General features: G+C 40.7%; 1 protein-coding gene across 8 annotated transcripts in view; it reads right to left on the reverse strand.

Annotated features, from left to right (window-relative positions):
- TMCC3 (transmembrane and coiled-coil domain family 3) overlaps window positions 1-18,864 on the reverse strand; it is a 304,986-nt gene that overhangs the window by 124,411 nt on the left and 161,711 nt on the right. The window lies entirely within an intron of this gene.

The following is an 18,864-nucleotide window of genomic DNA, read 5'->3' on the forward strand; positions in this document are numbered from 1 at the left end:
GTGGAATGAATAAATGAACGAATGAGGTAGAAAGACAGGGTACCACGAGAATCCTCTTGAATAAAATGGAGAGTTTTGAAAGGGATTAAATTGCTATTGTCATGTTTAATTTTACTAGAAAATATTTGTAATTCTACTGAAACACCAGGTTGGTGTGGTCTAGAGAAAAAAATACTAGTCACCTTTTTTTTTTTCCATATAAGACAAACCAAAGCAAGGAACTTCACTTCTTAAAATTTATTTTTTTTTTTATTTTAAATGTTTTTTTTTCTGGGTACATGGTAGGTGTATATATTTATGGGGTACATGAGATGCTTTGATACAGGCATGCAATGTGAAATAAACACATCATGGAGAATGGAGTATCCATCCCCTCAAGCATTTATCCTTTAAGTTACAAACAATCCAATCACATTCTTTATTTTAAAAATATACAATTAAATTATTATTGACTATAGTCATCCTATTGTGCTATCAAATAGTAGGTCTTATTCCTTCTATTTTTTTTGTATCCATTAACAATCCCAACCTCCCCGCCAACCCTCACTACCCTTCCCAGCCTCTGGTAACCATCCTGTTACTGTCTATGTCTATGAGTTCAACTGATTTGATTTTTAGATCTCACAGAATAGGGGACTTTAGGCAAAAACACAATTGATGCCTAGTATGTGCCAAATACGGTGTAAGTAGGAGGTGAGAAACCAAGATAACTTGTGTATATAATGCTATACACCTGGAGTTATTATGTATGCAAACATACAGAGTTACAATAATTGAGCACTTGCCGCATGCCAGACACTATGTAATTCTTCTACTACCATTAAGATGTTGTAGCATTATTATTCCCATGTTACAGATTTAGAAACTGAAGCTCTGAGACATTAAAAAAAAACAAAAAACCCAGCTCAATACAAGGTAACCTTGAAAATAATATGACACTCGAATTTTCCAATGAAAAAATTACCCTCTTCCAGAGATTTTTGGCTAACCTGAATTAAAAAGCTTTTAGAAATGACAGCACAAAATCTCATACACATGGTTCAAAATAAGAAACCTACCAAGGTCACTGACTTAATTTTTCCTTTGGTCAAAAGAAGAAGAGACAGAAATAAGTTTCTGAATTTATTTCTCAGAGAATAGCCATGACCACTGATCAAACTTAATGTAATCTTCGGGAGTTACAGTTACCAATTTGAATAATGTTACCCCATGACAATTAATTAGCATGTAATGTTATTTCTATCAGAGACATTATTAAATTTTAGAAAGTCTAGATGTCTCCAAGTGGGCTTCTTAGAGATAACTCTGAAAGGACATTTAATGGTAATGAAACACAGGGTAGGATTTTACTGTGGGAATGTTTTCAGGCTTCCATTTTATCCAGCAGCTTTCCTTTGAATGGCTTTACTGTTTAGCACTCAGTGTCATGTGCTCGCTCGCACGCTCTCTCTTTCTCCCTCTCTCTATATACATACATATATATTTTTTTATACTGAGTCTTGCTCTGTTGCCCAGACTGGAGTGCAGCGGTGCGATCTTGGCTCACTGCAGCCTCCTCCTCCTGGGTTCAAGTGATTCTCCTGCCTCAGTCTCCCAAGTAGCTGGGACTACAGACGCACACCACCATGCCCGGCTAATTTTTGTATTTTTAGTAGAGACAGGGTTTTGTCATGTTGCCCAGGCTAGTCTTGAACTCCTGAGCTCGGGTCATCCACCCACCTCGGCCTCCCAAAGTGCTGAGATTACAGGCGTGAGCCACCGCGGTCCCTATATTTACATCAACAGCCTCTCTTAGGGGCCTGGAGTTTCTTTATGATCTGGTTTGGCTGTGTCCCCACCCAAATCTCATTTTTAATTATAGTTCCCGTAATTCCCACATGCTGTGGGAGGGACCTGGTGGGAGATCACTGAATCATAGGGGCGGTTTCCCCCATACTGTTCTCATGGTAGAGAGTAAGTCTCACGAGATCTGATGGTTTGATAAGAGGAAATCCCTTTGGCTTTGTTCTCATTCTCTCTCATCTGCTGCGATGTAAGATGTGCATTTCACCTCCCACCGTGATTGTGAGGCCTCCCCAGCCACGTGGAATTTTGAGTCCATTAAACCTCTTTTTCTTTATAAATTACCCAGTCTCGGGTATGTCTTTATCAGCAGCATGAAAACAGACGAATACAACCAGCAATGCTAAAAAGGAAAAATACACTCTCAAGACCCCAGGCAAGATTTTATTTGCTGGGTCTGAATCAGATACACAGACCCCAGACAAATCTAAGGCTAAGTGAAAGAATACGAGAAGAAACAGATTTTCAAGGAAGGAATGTGAGACCTATAGCATTTTTCTTCCAGGGATGTAAATCATGTGATAATCAGACATCTACTATCTATCAATTTCATTTAATACACATAATTCAAATGTCTTTATCATGATTACAGCCAGCCGCTTTTGAGCCAACTAACCATTTTCTGAAGTCTTTGTCCTATCTACTTTGTTTCCTCCATAGAAACACACATGAAAGCAAACACAGCCCCTTCCTCCACTACATTTCTTAAGTAGCTGCATATTATTCCAGAATTTATGACCAATTCTCTAAATTGAACATTGGGTTATTTCCAAATGCTCAATATTACAAAGGACATTGAAATGAACATCCCTATGAAGAAACTTCTACACACGATCTTAATGATTTCCATAGAATACTATTATGTCAAAAGTGTGCATGTGCCTAAGGTTTTTAATACACATTGCCAAACTCTCCAGAAAGATCACATTATAGTTCAGGTAAACTTTTCACTATGTTTCCTGCTATCATCATTGCCACATTTGCCAGGATTTGGCTGTAACACTCAATAAATTTTTTTTCAAAACCATTTTTATTATAGTATATAAGAAGCAAAGTAGGTAAAGTACACAAGCTAAAGTATACAGTGTGATGAATTTTTACATAGGTATGCCTCTGTAACATCACTTGTATCAAAATACAGAATATTTCCAAGACCCAGAATGTTTCATTATGACTCTTCCTAATCAATACTTCCCAGCCCCACCGTGGCATAAGGGGTAATCTTTTCTTTTCTTTTTTTTTTTTTTAACTGCCTTCCATAACCATTAACAAGTTTTACCTCTTCCTGAACTTCATAAAAGTACTCTTTCAGTGTCTGGCTTATTTCATCCAACATGATATCTTTCAAATTCATCCATGTTCCTGCATGTTTTTTTAGTTATATTTTAATTAGTTCATTATTTATATTGCTATGAAGTATTTCACTGTATAGGAAGCACCACATTTTATTGTATCCATTCACCTCTTGATATCCACTTGGATTATTAATTGGTTTGGGGCTGTTAGGAATAAGGCTGATATGAACACTATTATGCATGTCTTTTAGAAGACACATGTACATATTTCTCTTGGTTATATACCTAGTAGTGGAACTGCTATTCTTGGAGTGGGTATATGTTTAGCTTTAGTGGAAATTGCTGGTTTTTCAAATGGCTGAACCAACTTAAATTCCCACACAAATAATGTGTGAGAGTTTCAGTTATTTCACATAGTTACCAACATACTGCTTAAACCTTAAGGTACTTAGTAGGTACATGACAAGACAGTCTTTACGTGTTCAATTTTTACATCAGTAATTTATTCTAGAGTTTACCTGTAGTATACAGATTACGATAATGAGGGAGGAAGTTTAGTCAGTTGATTTAAGTGGTTGATCCTAGGTAGAGAGGGTCCCAATTATCCTGGTCAGCATGTCTGAGACCATCCAAAACAAGGGTCCCCCACTCCAGGGCCATGGACTGATGCCGGTGCATGGCCTGTTAGGAACTGGGCTGCATAGCAGGAGGTGAGTGGCAGGCGACCGAACAAGCGAGCGAGCAAGTGGAGCTTCATCTGTATTTATAGCTGCTCCCCATCACTCACATTACCACCTGAGCTCCACCTCCTGTCAGATCAGAGGCAGCATTAGATTCTCATAGGACCACAAAACCTATTATGAACTGTGCATGCAAGGGATCTAGGTTGGGCGTTCCTTACAAGAATGTAATGCCTGAGGATCTGTCACTGTCTCCCATCCCCCCGAGATGGGACTGTCTAGTTGCAGGAAAACAAACTCAGGGCTCCCACTGAATCTACATTATGTTGAGTTGTATAATTATTTCATTATATATTACAATGTAATAATAATAATAGAAATAAAATGCACAATAAATGTAACGCACTTTAATCATCCCCAAACTATCCCTTCCCCTCAACCCGCCCACTGTCTGAAAAATTATCTTCCATAAAACCGGTCCCTGTTGCCAAAAAGGTGGAGGACTGCTGATCTAAAGTGCAAAAATGTCAAAGAAAAATCCATATGACCTTTCAAGTCAAGTTATTCATCTCCAAGATGAACCTCTAAGATGTGACAGTCTATAATATGCCACAGAGTCAACAATCTAAAGAAAGATACAGGCATCTGTATCTCAAATCTAATTTAAGAGGGCCTATGTTACTCTGCACATTAAGACTTCTCATCTCTGTGAGAAGTCTCAAAAATTGTTATAAAGTCTATTAAAAATTAGAATAAGGCCCATAAAAGCTTTAGACTTTGCCTAGTTGAGGCCTTAAATGTCCCTGAGAAGAATGTATTACTGTGTTCATTTTATAAATAAGTGAACTGAGGTTTTTTAAGAGATGTGGCTACTGAGATAATGAATCAGTCTCAAAGGCTATGTAGAAGAACCAATTTCAATTCGTCGTCCTCCAACTAATCCATTGCCAGACTTTTTCCAAATGCACACTTACAAAAAGTAATTTGTAACCGTCTACCTGGAAGATCTAGCCATCTGTTAGACACCTGGAGCCAAGAAATGTCTGACTCTGCATGAATGCCAAGAAGTGTGCAAAACTGAACTTGCAATCTGCCCCACCATTTCCTGGGCATGCCCAGGGTGGCAGTGGTGCTGATACCTTCCACCTGCCCCTCAAGATCCACCCCATCTTCTCTGGGAGTCCAGTGTACATGGCTGCATCCATGGACAAGGCTTCCAGCTGGGCTCACCCCTGAGGAGCAGCAGCAGGGGGAAGGAGGGAGAAGAGGGAGGCTGGGGTGTTCATTTCCCCTGTTGCCTTCTCTATGGCTCACTGTGGGCTGGCTCCATCCTCTAACTGAAGGGCACAGCTTGGGTCAGGAAGCCCCCTCCACAGAGCCTCTTCGCCCCCAGATTTGGGTAAGTACTCCTTTCCCTCCACAGGTCTAGGGCTGGTGTTAGCCCTTCTGTGACTAACCTGAAGGAGCTCTGCAATGATCTGCATTTTCTCTCTACCTTTGTAAGAAGTTACTTCATTAATGCTCTTCAGGTTATCTGATTTGGGTGTATCATCTGTTTCCTGTTTGGACTCTAGGTGATACTGTAGTCTTGTCAAAGCCCGGGGCTGAAGCCTTCATAATAAATGAAAAGAAAGGCTCCATTGGAAATATCATAAGTGACACATCTAGTCTTAGGAGGCCTGGAGGAGGAAAAAGGAATGAATGAGCTTTTCCCTACTGACTCATAAACCACCCAAGAAGAGTTGGTGGTCTCCTCAACACTGTTGCTATATAGCAAGGGGAGGGTGGGAAGAGGAACAAGGAGGCAAAGGGCCACACAGTGAGCACTTATTATGTGCCAGGTGCAGTACAGGATTTTCACACACATCATGTGATCACGTGCTGTGTAATCTTGTTTTGACTGTAAACTCTCTTTGTCCCAGTTTTTCATCTGTAAAATGAGAATAATAGTAGGATCTATTTTGTAGTGTTGAGATAATTAAATGAGATAATACCTGTAAAGTGGCTAACACATCATACATGTTCAACAAGTATTAGCTATTAATAATGATGAGGATAATAGTAATGATTTTAAAAGCCTTATAATCATCTTCTAAAGTAGATATTATTTTGCCCATTTTAAAAAGGAAACTAAGGCTCCACCGGTGATGTCACAAAGAAGAGGCAGAAGGGAAATTAATCTGAATTCTGACACCAAATCTTATAAATTTCACCATCACCACATCACCCTGCCCCTCAGTTGCCTCCCGTGTGCCACAATTCACAATCTATATAGGGGATGGCATATATATGACCCATGTGCTGTCATACTCTTCTCCCAGATGAGTGATGGACAAGGGTCCTCTTTTGAGTTGACTCTCAGAATGCCTCCTAACATACTCCCTGTCTTAGTCCTTTTTCTGCTGCAATAACAGAATATCACAGACCGGGTAATTTATAAAGATCAGAAGTTTATTTGGCTCATGGTTCTGGAGGCTGGAAAGTCCAAGACTATGGCAACAGCAACTGGCCAGGGTCGTTACCTAGTGGAAGGTATCACGTGGCAAGGAAGCAGGCACACAGGAAACAGAAAAAGGAGGCCAAACGTATCCTTTTAACAGGAACACATTCCTACAATAGCAGCATTAATCCACTCATGAGGGTAGATCCCTCATGGCCTAATAAGCTCTTAAAGGCCTCACCTCTTAATACTGTTACAGTGGCAATTAAGTTCCCAACAGATAAACTTTTGGGGGACACATTCAAACCACAGCACCACCTAAGCACCCACTAATAATCACTCCAAGTTGACCTGTGAGGTAAAGCTAATTTATCCTTGAGGAAAAACATTAATGCAGATGAACAGGACAAAGTCAGATTCAACAAAGACTGTGTGCTCCATAGATCAAAATTTTGCTTTGTTCACACCAGTATCCCTAGGGCCCAGAACAATGCTTGATATGTAGAAAGCACTCAGTAAATACTTGTTGAATAAGTGAATGAATAAAAGGTATTATATAAAGACCCATGCCTTCAGGGAATTTACAGAGAATGAAAATAGACAAAAAGAAGAACATAAACAGACCTAATGCAAACTAGCCTAAGACAGGTACCACAAAAGCATAGTCAGTTGTGCGTAAAATAAGAAGAGCAGGAAGTCTGAATTAGTCTGGGTAACAGCATTTAAAAAAGAATATGGTGTTGCTTTCAAGTTATCTTAATCTAAGCTCACCCTCTTCTCAGGCAGATATTCTAATAGGCCTGCTTTAACAAGCAGATGAAAATAATTTATAATTAGTAACACTATTTACCTTAAACTGTTTACAACTTAAGTTCATAAATCTCTTTGGAGAGAACAAATGGGACTTTCAACCCAATTCTGGGTGGGTCAGTGTGAATAAATGAGATCTTGAATTATTCAAACAAGAGCCCTAAGGTGCTATCACTTGTCCTTTTCTCGCTGAAACCTAACAGGGGCCCACACAGAGACTTTCTCCTCTTCCTTTGCTCTAACATGGAAACATCTTTTTTTTTTTTTTTTTTTAATTTTAAGAGTCATAGGCTGGGTGCTATGACTCACATCTATAATCCCAAGACTTTGTGAGGCAGAGGCAGGAGGATAACTTGAGCCCAGGAGTTCAAGACCAGCTTGGGCAACATAGGGAAACATCATGCCTATTTTAAAAAAATTAAAAAAATTAGCCAGTTGTGGTGGTGCATGCCTGTAAGTCCCAGCTACTTGGGAGGCTAAGGTGGGAAGATCACTTGAACCCAGGAGTTTGAGGCTGAAGTGAGCTACAATCATGCCACTGCACTCCAGCCTGGAAAAAATAACTGTTCTAAAAAGTTCTAAAAATACAAAAATTTAGACAGTAGAGAGTGAAAAGCAAGTCACCAACTTCTCCCCAACCCAAATGACAACAGGCGTCAGCAGACTACGGCCTGTGGCCAAAGCCAGTCTGCACCTATTTTTATACAGCCTGTGAGCTTAGGATTGTTTTTATACTTTTAAATTACTGAAGACGGGAATAAAATTTTGTGACATGAGAAAATTATATGAAATTCAATGTTCAATGTCCATGAAGTTTTGGTGGCACATGACCACGTCCATCCCTTTATATATAATCTGTGGGTACTTTCAAGCCAGAGCTGCAGAGTTGAGTAGCACCCCTGATCTAAAAGAATAGATTCTTTGGCCTTGCTAAAAAACACTTCTCTTTCTAACTCACCATCTCTTTTTTTTCTTTTTGAGACAGAGTCTCGCTCTGTTGCCTACACTGGAGTGCAGTGGCGTGATCTCAGCTCACTGCAACCTCTGCCTCCCAGGTTCAAGCAATTCTCCTGCTTCAGCCTCCCAAGTACCTGGGATTACAAGTGTGCACCACCACACTCGGCTGTTTTATATTTTTAGTGGAGACAGGGTTTCATCATGTTGTCCAGGCTGGTCTCGAACTTCTGACCTCAGGTGATCCGCCCGTCTTGGCCTTGCAAAGTGCTGGGATTACAGGTGTGAGCCACTGCGCCCAGCCCTAACTTGCCATCTCTTATTCATCCATCTATACATCAAAAAAATAGTGTAATGTAACACCTCCCATTTGTCAACCTGCTTTTTTTTTTCCATTTAGCTATCTACTGTGGCTGTCATACTCCAAACAGGTTGCTATAAAAAAATGCCATGGATTCTACACAACAGAAATTTATTTCTCACAGTTCTGGAGGCTGGGAAGTTCAAGATCAAGGCATTGGCAGACTCAGTGTCTGGTAGGACCTGCTTCCTCATAGATGGAGCATTCTTGTTGCATCCTCATGTGATGGAAGGGGCAAACAAGCTCCACTCAGCCTAATCCCACTCATGAGGACTCTACCCTCTTGACCTAATCACCTCCCAAAGGTCCCACCTCCTAATACCATTGCACTGGGGATTAAGTTTCAACATATGAATGGACCAGGGGTGGAGGCACACAAACATTCAGACTAGAGCAGTGGCCATCACTCTTTAGGTTTTCATAGAACAATCAACTTTCTAATACATATGTCAATATCACCCATATCCCTATCAAGTTTCTTACAGGCATTTCACGACCAGCCACGCATTCAAAAGCATCTCTTCCCTATCTCACTTATCTTGCTGGGGAAACAGCACAGAGAGTACATACTGCAAAGGGCTCAGAAGAAATGGGAGCTATAACCCTGTGACTTCCCTTTGTAGTAAACACATGACCCTGGTAATCAGTCACTCTCCAACTTGGCTGGTCCAGTGTGGTAGAACACACCCTGGGTGACTGTGCAGTTTGGTTGGGAAAATATTTGCCAAGCAGATGTCTTCAGTAAGTGGGGAGTCCCAACCAAAAATGTGAGATGTTAGTCTTCTGCTCATTTGGCTAATGTGAAGAATTAACTTTAGACTGCACAGTTTTCATACCTAATTTCTAGCAACTCACAGATTCATAGATAAACTGATTTTACATTGGCTTACTTCCTACAATTATTTTGATGGCACTTTGTTGATATTCTACTAGCAAATGTGATTTTTCCTAGAAAGTTTCAATGTAGTCAATAAATGTGTACTACTATAGGTGGTCTTTGGCATTTGCTTTAGTGAGGATAGAGAGAAAAACATTTGTAGCATGCGGAAATAATGCCCGGAATGATTTCCAGGCATGGCTTGAATTAAGAGTTAAGTTTTGCTAGAAGAAACTTTCTATGATAGCACTAATATTAAAGAAAGCAAAACATTTTTTGATCTCACATATGATTCTAATGCATATTAGTTAAGCAAAATTGGCTGGTGTTCCAGTTATTGCTATATAATATGCCATCCCAAAAATTGGTGGCCTAATACTAGTCATTTATTTTTCTCATGAAATCTGCAATTTGGGCAGTGCTCAGCAGGAACAACTCGTCTCTGCTCTATGCGGCATTAACTGGGGTCATTCAATTGAGGCCGGAGGATCCACTTCCAAGATGGCTCTCTCACATGGTTGGCAAGTTGCTGCTGGCTGTAGGATGGGAGCTAAGCTGGGCTGTCAGCCAGTGTCCATATTTCCTTTCCATGTGGGCCTCTCTATGGGCTTCTTGCAGCTTTGCAACTGGATTCTAAGAGTCAGTGTTCAAAGAAACCAAGGCAGATGCTACAAATCTTCTTACAGTCTACCTCATAAGTCAAGCAGTGTCATCTCCACTCACTGCATTCTACCAATTAAGCAAATTGTTAAGACCAGCCCAAAGTCAAGGGGAAGATAATAAGATCCCACATCTCAGTGAAAGGAGTTGCAAATAATTCATGGCCACCTTGAATCTACCACAGCACATAAAAGAAACAATATAAATGAATCTCTGAAACTCATGGTTTGGATATCGAAGTGGCAAAGAGAAGCCAAGAGTAGAATTAGAGTCTCTCATGGTTGGACCAACTCTCTTAACAAGAAGGAAGACACAGTGGTCAAGCGCACAGGCCAAGGCCAGGAGCTATGGCTCACTCACACCTGTAATCCCGGCACTTTGGGAGGCTGAGATGGGTGCATCACCTGAGGTCAGGAGTTTGAGATCAGACTGGCCAACATGTGAAGCCCCATCTCTACTAAAAATACAAAAATTGGCCAGGCATGGTGGTACACACCTGTAATCCCAGCTACTCAGGAGGCTGAGGCAGCAGAATCACTTGTACCTGGGAGGCGGAGGTTGCAGTGAGCTGAGATCGCGTCATTGCACTCCAGCCTGGGCGACAGAGCGAGATTCCCTCTCCAAAAAAAAAAAAGCACAGGCCACCCAAGTGTGACTCCTGTGTTCTGTCATGTACCAGCTGAATGACCATAGACAAACTGTCCTTTCCATGTCCCCATATCTTCATCTACAAAAAGTGGAAAATAATGATGTCCACTGCAGGGTCTATCCAGAGAAATTAAGATTCTGCTTTTTAATTAACTTTTCAATTTTTTTAACCTGGTATATAACATGCTCACAGAAAACTGCAAAATAAGTGTTCTGTGAATTTTTACTAGCTGAACAAACTTGGCTGACTACCACCCAGACCAAGACATGGAACACAGGAAGGACTGGGAAACAACAGGGAGTGGGAACAATAGGGAGTGGGGAAGGGGAGTAGGAAACAACAGAGGGTGCTGGAGACTTCAGCAAACAGGAGACCACAGATTCTTGGCTCTTGCCAGTAATAAAGGTGGGATGTGTAGATTAAGCAAAACATGGCAGAGGCCAGAGTTAGTCCACAGACCCCTGTTTGGAACCTTGCAAATAGGTGTTAGCAGCTTGAAGAAGTGGGGAGGGTTTGGAATAGTGTTAAGGGATGGGAAGATGGAGGTGCATGAAGAACAAGAAGGGGATGTCAGCATAAGAGAGGCTGACATCATAGGTATAGCTCAGCATGGCAGGGATAATGGGCATGGGGTTAACTAGGCTCAAGGTTCCACAAGGAATCTTGGTGTGAAGTTGTCCTAATACAGGAAGAAGCCTACCAGGTGCTGAGAAAGGCTCAGAGACAAACCTCTTGCCACAAAGCCAAGTGATCACCCTTCCTAGCTGTCACCTATTTAATCACTAAAACATCATAAGGAACTCCACTCCCATATGCAACTGTGCTCAGTCTTTCTCCCCCTCTCCTTTTGCTCATTCTCACACATAGTAAGATGTTTGTTTTCTCTCCCTTGCTCACTTTGTCTTGCTTTTGTGTATACTGCCCCTCTGCGTAGAGTTCCTAAAATTTCTCTCTCTTATGAAATGTCTCACAGCGCACATACTGTTGGAAGATTTTGGTACTTCAAATCCTTTTTGGAAAGAGGCAGATACAAATGAGGAACATGAAAAGTGAAGTCCTGTTCACAGCTCTGGCTCTGAAATCCAAGGTATCTGGTAGACCTCTTGAAATAATGCCAAGCCCTCCTCTCCTTGGCTATGGCAAGGCAGTTTAAGAAGTGGCTAATGAGATACTCAAGAGTGGTGGGAGGAGGGGAAATCTGGAATCATTAGCAACTAACTGGGTGACTGGCAGATCTGGAGATGACAGCCCATGGCATGCAGCTGGCAAGGGTAACATCAGGAAGAAGACTAATTTATTTAGATCAAATTCCCATCCGAACATTAGAATATACCTGCACCTTACTACATGAGACAGCACACAATAAGCATTTCAGTTTAGTGCTTGGCAAAGAGCAGGTGCCCCTAAACCTTTTCCCCTTACTCACCCCTTTTCCTTTCTTCTCCTACTCTATCAGGTTGTATATGGTTACATGAAGCCTTATTTACTTAGGGACCCTGCTGGCTACAGTCAGCTCTTCTTCTCAAGCTCTGCCCCTGGCCTGATCTGAACTACATGGCCACACTAGTTTTCAATTGACTGTGGAAGAAAGATTTTTGAATCATTTCATTCATGTGTTAAAGGTGAAGTCTCTAGTTCACAGATCTTGAGTGTCTTTGGAAATATGTTCTGCCTTTTATCACCCCTGCCTTTTATCATACTACCTTGGAGGCAGTGTGATGGTGCAGCTGGTTAGTTCATGTGTGTGAACACTTTTTTATGTTCAGTGCATGTTCTATTGAAAAATATAGGTACTTTACATCTGTTTGGAAAGAGGCAAGATGTAAATTAATGGAATCAAAGTGAAGAAAATCCCATTTTCCACTGAAATCCCATTTTTCACCGAAATCCCATTTTTCACCCTGTATTTGTAAGTATAGTTTTTTTTTTTTTTTATGAAGCACTGTTTTGGGTATTTTAACTACTGTAGCATACTAAGGAACAATAACTGTTTGCTGGCTTCTCTATAACACAGCTCTAGATTCTTCACACTGTGAATGAAAATTCTTACTCGATAATTTAGGATGAACTATAATTTTTATTTAAGAAAGTCAGGATTATTTTGGAGAGGGAGCATATGGGTGGTGATGGGAACATGTTTTAGGCTCTACAAAAATAATAGTAATTTATGAGAGGACAGTTTATATCACTCAGAATTTAGCACGGAGAGTCTACATTTTGGTTTAGAATTAAAACATTTTTATTTTCATTTGCAGTTTAAAAGCATTTAAAATTTAGCATATGTTCTTTTAGAAGTCCACATGCACACATACATTTTGTATAAACTGGACTATACGAATGCATTTTCAAATGTTTTTTCAAAAACTTAATGCAAGTCTATTAAGATTGCTACATCTACAACACTGAAGCGAACCAGTGTCTGTCTTATTGTTGGATGTTATCCTCAGCACTTTACTGTTTTAAACAATGCTTAGATGGTCATTCTTTACATATATCTTTATATGCCCATCCCATTGTTTCCTTAGGATAATCTCTAGAAGTGGAGTGACTGAAACAAAGGATAAATACATTTTAAAGTCTGGAATATATATGTCAAGCTGCCCTCCCCCTAAATTATGTTGATCTATAATCCTGCCAGTGTACTCTTCTTCATACTCTTGCCAGCATTGGTGCCGGTATTTCTTTGCTATCTTCACAAGTTTAATTATATATCTTTTGTTATTTGCAAAGTTTGATTTTGTTCACACATATATTGCCACCTGAAGTTCTTTTTTGGTGAAGTGCCTGTTCATGACCTATGCAGGCGTGAGGTCTTGCCTGTGGTTTGATCTTACACTGATAAATTTCACACATTTCATATATTGTTAATGCACAGCAGACATTGCAGACCTCTGATTAATGGCTGTGTGTATTTTTGAGGCAGTTCTGGCTGTAAAATATAAATAGGGTAGAAAAAGGAATGACTCAAACAAAGCTCTTACTTCTTGTCTGAAGTAAACAAAACATGCGCTCCAGTATATTTGGGTCAACACAACCAGCATTTCTAGCTAAAGAAAAAGGGCTGGCTCTGGCTGCTGAGTCACTTAAATCATGTTTCACTTGGCAACATGACTCTAAGTCCTTCTGCAAATAAAGAGGGGCTGATAGCTGCTCCAAGCTCCAAGCAATGCATTAATGACAAAAAGATAAATTTACCCACATAGAAACATAGAAACAAGAGCAGGAGTCCAGCTACTTATGCAAGTTCAATCACTATGTTATTTTTAATCCAGTTCCTCTTTCTTTTTTAAATTAGAATTTAAATGCCAAATGCTGTGAGGCTAGAGGTCATTTTAAACCAAACATCTGAAATCCAAAAGCCCTTTCTGGCCATTTTTATTACTTTAACTGTTAAACGGTACATTGCATTCATGGATCTATCCCTAGCACCACAAGTTCATTATTTCCTATTACAAGCCAGACTGCCTCCTATATTCTGTCATTTCTGTCCACTCGCATAGCTAACTTCCGAGGAAATTAGGCCAAAGACTTTGACAAAAATCTTTATTTCTCCTTCTCCCTTGCCCTCCTTACCTAATCAACTGCCAAATCCTAGAGATTTTTCTTAATATTTTCTTAATATAAAGCTTTTATTGTAGAACAGTTTTAGATTTATAGCAAAGTTGCAAAATTCATCTATTCTCCTAACCTAGGTCCCTGTAATGTGAACATCTTATATGGCCACAGTAAATTTGTCACAACCAAGGAACCGACACTGATACATGACTATTAACTAAGCTCCACACTTTGTTCAGATGTCACCAGTTTTTCCCTAATGTCCTTTTTCTCTCCCAAGATCCCATGCCCAGGATACCACATGATATTTAATCACATCTCCTTAGTCTCCTCTGATCTGTGACCGTGGTTCAGACTTGCCTTGTTTTTGATCGCCTTGGCAGTTTTGAGAAATAGCGATCAGGTATATTGTAGACTGTCCCTAGGTCTACCTGGTCATTTTCTCATGCTTAAACTGGTGTCAATGGCTTTTCTGGAGGATGACCGCAGGGCTGAGGTGCCATTTTCATCAAATCCTATCAAGGATGCATGCTATCAGTGCGGCTCTCGGCTGCTTCACTCACAACACTTCTAACACCAACTGTGGGGGTTTTTCCTCACACTAATTCTCCAGTTTTCTGGACAGCAGCCAGGTATCCTGTAATTCAATTCAATTCAGTTCTGACACTAACTACCCAGAGTTAACACAGAGCCCCACAAGACTGCCCCATTTCAGATACCAATTGCAAGTCCTGGGCCCTCCATACTTCTGACTAGCTATAAATCTGGGGTCAGGGGAGTCCTAAAACTCCCTCCTCAGGGCTCACAGAACTAAGGAGAATACTTTCCTACTCTTACTTGTTTATTATAAAGGATACACGTGAACAGCTCAAGGAAGAGGCACATGGGGTGAGGTCCAGAAGTGGCAGAGTACAGAAGCTTCCATCCCTGTGGGGTTGGGATGTGCCCCATTCCTGGTACATGGATGCATTCATCAATTTGGAACCCTCAGAACCCTGTCATTTAGGTTTTTTAATGGAGCTTCCATAGCAGAGGTATGATTGATTACATCATTGGCCATTGGTGATTAACTCAATCTTGACCCCTTCACCCCTCCCTGAAGAAGGGTGGCTGCATTAGTCTGTTCTCGTGCTGCTAATAAAGACATACCTGAGACTGGGTAATTGATAAAAGAAAGAGTTGTAATTGACTCACAGTTCCATATGGCTGGGGAGGCCTCACAATCACAGCAGAAGAACAAGGGACATCTTACATGGCAGCAGGCAAGAGAGAGCTTGTGCAGGGGAACTCCCCTTTATAAAACCATCAGATCTCATGAGAGTCATTCACTATCATGAGGACAGCATGGGAAAGACCTGCCCCCATGATTCAATTACCTCCCACTGGGTCCCTCCTACAACACGTGAGAATTGTGGGAGCTACAATTCAAGATGAGATTTGGGTGGGGACACAGCCAAACCATATCAGTGGCCCTGAAAGTTCCACTCTCTAATTACGTGGTTGGTTCCTTTGGCAACCAGCTCCATCCTGGAGCTATCTAGGGGCCCACCAAAAGTCACTGCATTAGCAGAAACTCAGGTAAGGCTGAAGGGGCTTGTTATGAATGATAGAAAATGCTCCTGTCATGCCTGTCACTCAGGAAATTCCAAGGGTTATAGAAGTTCTGTGTCAGGAACCAGGGACAAAGACCAAATATTTCTTACTCTATCGCGACTTAGCACTGATGATGCTGACCATGGCCACCTGACTCAGGTAGAGTCTGCCGGGTTTCTCCACTCCAAGGTTCCTGTTTACCCTCTTTCCATACTCATTTTTCAGACGGGGAAACTGAGGTTAGAAGTTAAATGATTATGTCAAAACTAAAAAGTAGTAAAACCCAAATTGGAAGGCAAGGCTTCTCACTCCTTGTTCTGAGTTTCTTCCACTCTACCAGGAGTTGGCAAACGACAATGGTCCAGGGGCCAAATCTATCCCAGCACCTGTTTTTCATAAGGGCTGTAGTTTTAAGCTGTTGGGGAAAAAAATCAAATGAATAATATTTCATGACATGTAAAACTTACATTACATTCAAATTTCAGTGTCCATAAGTTTACTGGAACACGGCTATGCTCACTTGTCATGGCAGAGACTTATGGTACACAAAGGTTAAAATATTTCAGCTTAAAAATGTAAAATATCTGGCCCTTTACAGAAAGTGTTTGCCAACACTGCACTATACCATGATGCTAAGCTGCCTCTTTATTTATTTATTTATTTATTTTTGTCAGGGATGGAGAAAAGCAGCAGCTCTTAATCTCTTAAGATGGGTTAATTGTGCAATATACAAAGTGTAAAACAAAATCCTCTGAAACATTTCTTTAGGGGCTCAGACTTGAGGTTTGCTCAGCTTTTCCACTCTTAGTGATGAAACCACATAAGTGCAGTGGAGAGCTTGGGTGTGGAAGAGAAGAAGAGATGCAGAGACAGGGACACAGAGCAGGGAGAGGCAGAGACACATACATTACTCTGGACATTAGAATTGGAGAGAAGAAGAGGGAATCCCCCAATTAACAGATCATAGATAGAATTTGTGCAATGAGCCAAAAACACCCCAAAAACCAAAAAACAAAACATACCGGGGAGGCTGTGACAGGCCAGGGGTCTTTTAAATGCAAGCCTGAGATCTTCCTCCAACATGTACAGCAAAGACATTCTTAGAAACGTTCCCTGCATGTTTCCAAGCCTCAGCTGCTCCAACAGCATGCTCAAGAGACTGCCTCTCCACTCTCTCCCTCACTCAAACGTGACCCCCATCATTCCTATCCACAGACGACAAGGCTGGCTACTCGCCCAACTCCAAAACTGTTCTCTGTTTATTTCTAACTCTAGGAAATGACAGAGATGTCTCACGAGAACTGTATTCTGGGGTGTTACATTCTGATTTTTATTGTATGTATAATACAGAAAGCTACTTTTCGTTTTTGTCTCAGTGTCTTTTGTGAATAGTCACTTTTTTCTTTCTAAGTTCATATCAAACACCTATGAAATTTCTTAGGAGGCCCCTCCTTTAGAAAAACATTTTGCAAGGCAGATAAAAAGCTGGCACTGTTCAAGAATCAGGAAAATGGGATAATCCTTGAAGAGGAAAATGCAACTGTCACAAAAAGACAAAGGGCAAAGTGAGGGCCGTGTGAGGATAACTTCATGAAAGCAGATAATAGAAAAAAGAACTGATGTTAGAAAGTTCAAGGTTAAGGACATTGCTGAAGCTGTGTCATCATTCTGACCTCAGGAACTCTGCATTTAATACTTTATACTTTCAAAAATGTGTTTCACCATCACAGCAATCCAGTGAGGTTAGGAATTAGTTTCATTTTTCAAGTCAAGTCCAGGCATTAAATGGCTCATTTAAGTTACCTCCATGAGGTCAGGGCTCAGTATGCTGGATCATCACTGTATACTGAGAGCCAACCATTATGCCTTGGAACACAGCAGGTGCTCAATAAAGACCTGCTGGGAAAATGTCATTAGGCCTATTGACAAATCCCCAAATCTTCCATCTCCTGGTATTTACATCACTAATGGATAAAGACGACCCCCTGCTACAATAAATACCTCTCTCCTTTCTATTCTACCATCAAGGTGCAATTTGTTGATCAATGACCTCCCAGCTTAGGCATCCTCTAAGGGCAGCTCTGACACTCAGTGAGTCAGTCGCAGACACAGAGAGCAAGGAGAGGGCCTGGAAATCCCATTTCTTACAGGAGAGGATGGGTTATATTAATCTTAAAACACAAATGTGGATGCCACACTATTTTTAGAGGATCAGTATTTATGGAGGAGACGTTACCTTTTAATAATTAAGTCCTAAAGCGGCTTTTCAAACTTACAGATGGGACTGGTTTACTTAACAGTTTAGCAATAAGACAATAAAGCACAAGATGAGAATTCTGCACAACTTGCCTTCTGGTAGAAGTCATATCTGTGAAGCAGAATGAGTATAAGGATTCCAAAAAAAGCAGACGAAAATCCAGCTGTCTTTCTGTGATCTTCTCATAAGAACAGCAACTCTCAATCACAGTCTACTTTGTACAGTCGATGCATTAACACCTATTTACATAATGACACAAGGATTTGAGGCTACAATTTTCCTTGCAGGAGGCATGATATTAAAGCAAATATCTTCACAAAGCCACACAATGATCTTCAAAGCATGAAGGTATCTAGCAGACAATGCCATGGGCTTCTGGAGCCCCCTTTAAAATTGTATTTTTGCTTTTCAGTCCCAGGAATGAATAGGGACTTTCTGGAAATGCCACCTAACCTTGCATTTTAGAGACATTGTTGGGGATAACAAGGCATGAAATTGCTTTCCAAAAGACATCATTTTTCTGTTTCAATAAATGGTGCTGGGTATTGGGGAAGTCCATTCAATAGCCGATTTGAATAAGGGAGAGCAAAGAAACTCTTTAGATGCTGTTCAAGTTATTCCTGGATTGAGATACTGGTACTGAGAGATGATGAGAAAAGAATTTATTTAAAAAGAAAATGTGAAGAACAGTTGGTCATGAGAGAGAAAGAGAATGACTGTGTTATTCTCAAGAAAACAGTAGACTGTCCCCAGTTTTTGCCACCAGGCCACCCAGCTATGACAGGATAACTAGATATATAAAGCCGAGTGTCTGCCAAGGGCAAATTGGTTCCTCAGGTAAAGCACAAATAAGTCACTAGCTTGACAGTAGAATCAGCAGCAGTTTTTTGT

This window comes from Symphalangus syndactylus, chromosome 13, assembly GCF_028878055.3.
Source record: "Symphalangus syndactylus isolate Jambi chromosome 13, NHGRI_mSymSyn1-v2.1_pri, whole genome shotgun sequence".
Taxonomy (NCBI): Eukaryota; Metazoa; Chordata; class Mammalia; order Primates; family Hylobatidae; genus Symphalangus; species Symphalangus syndactylus.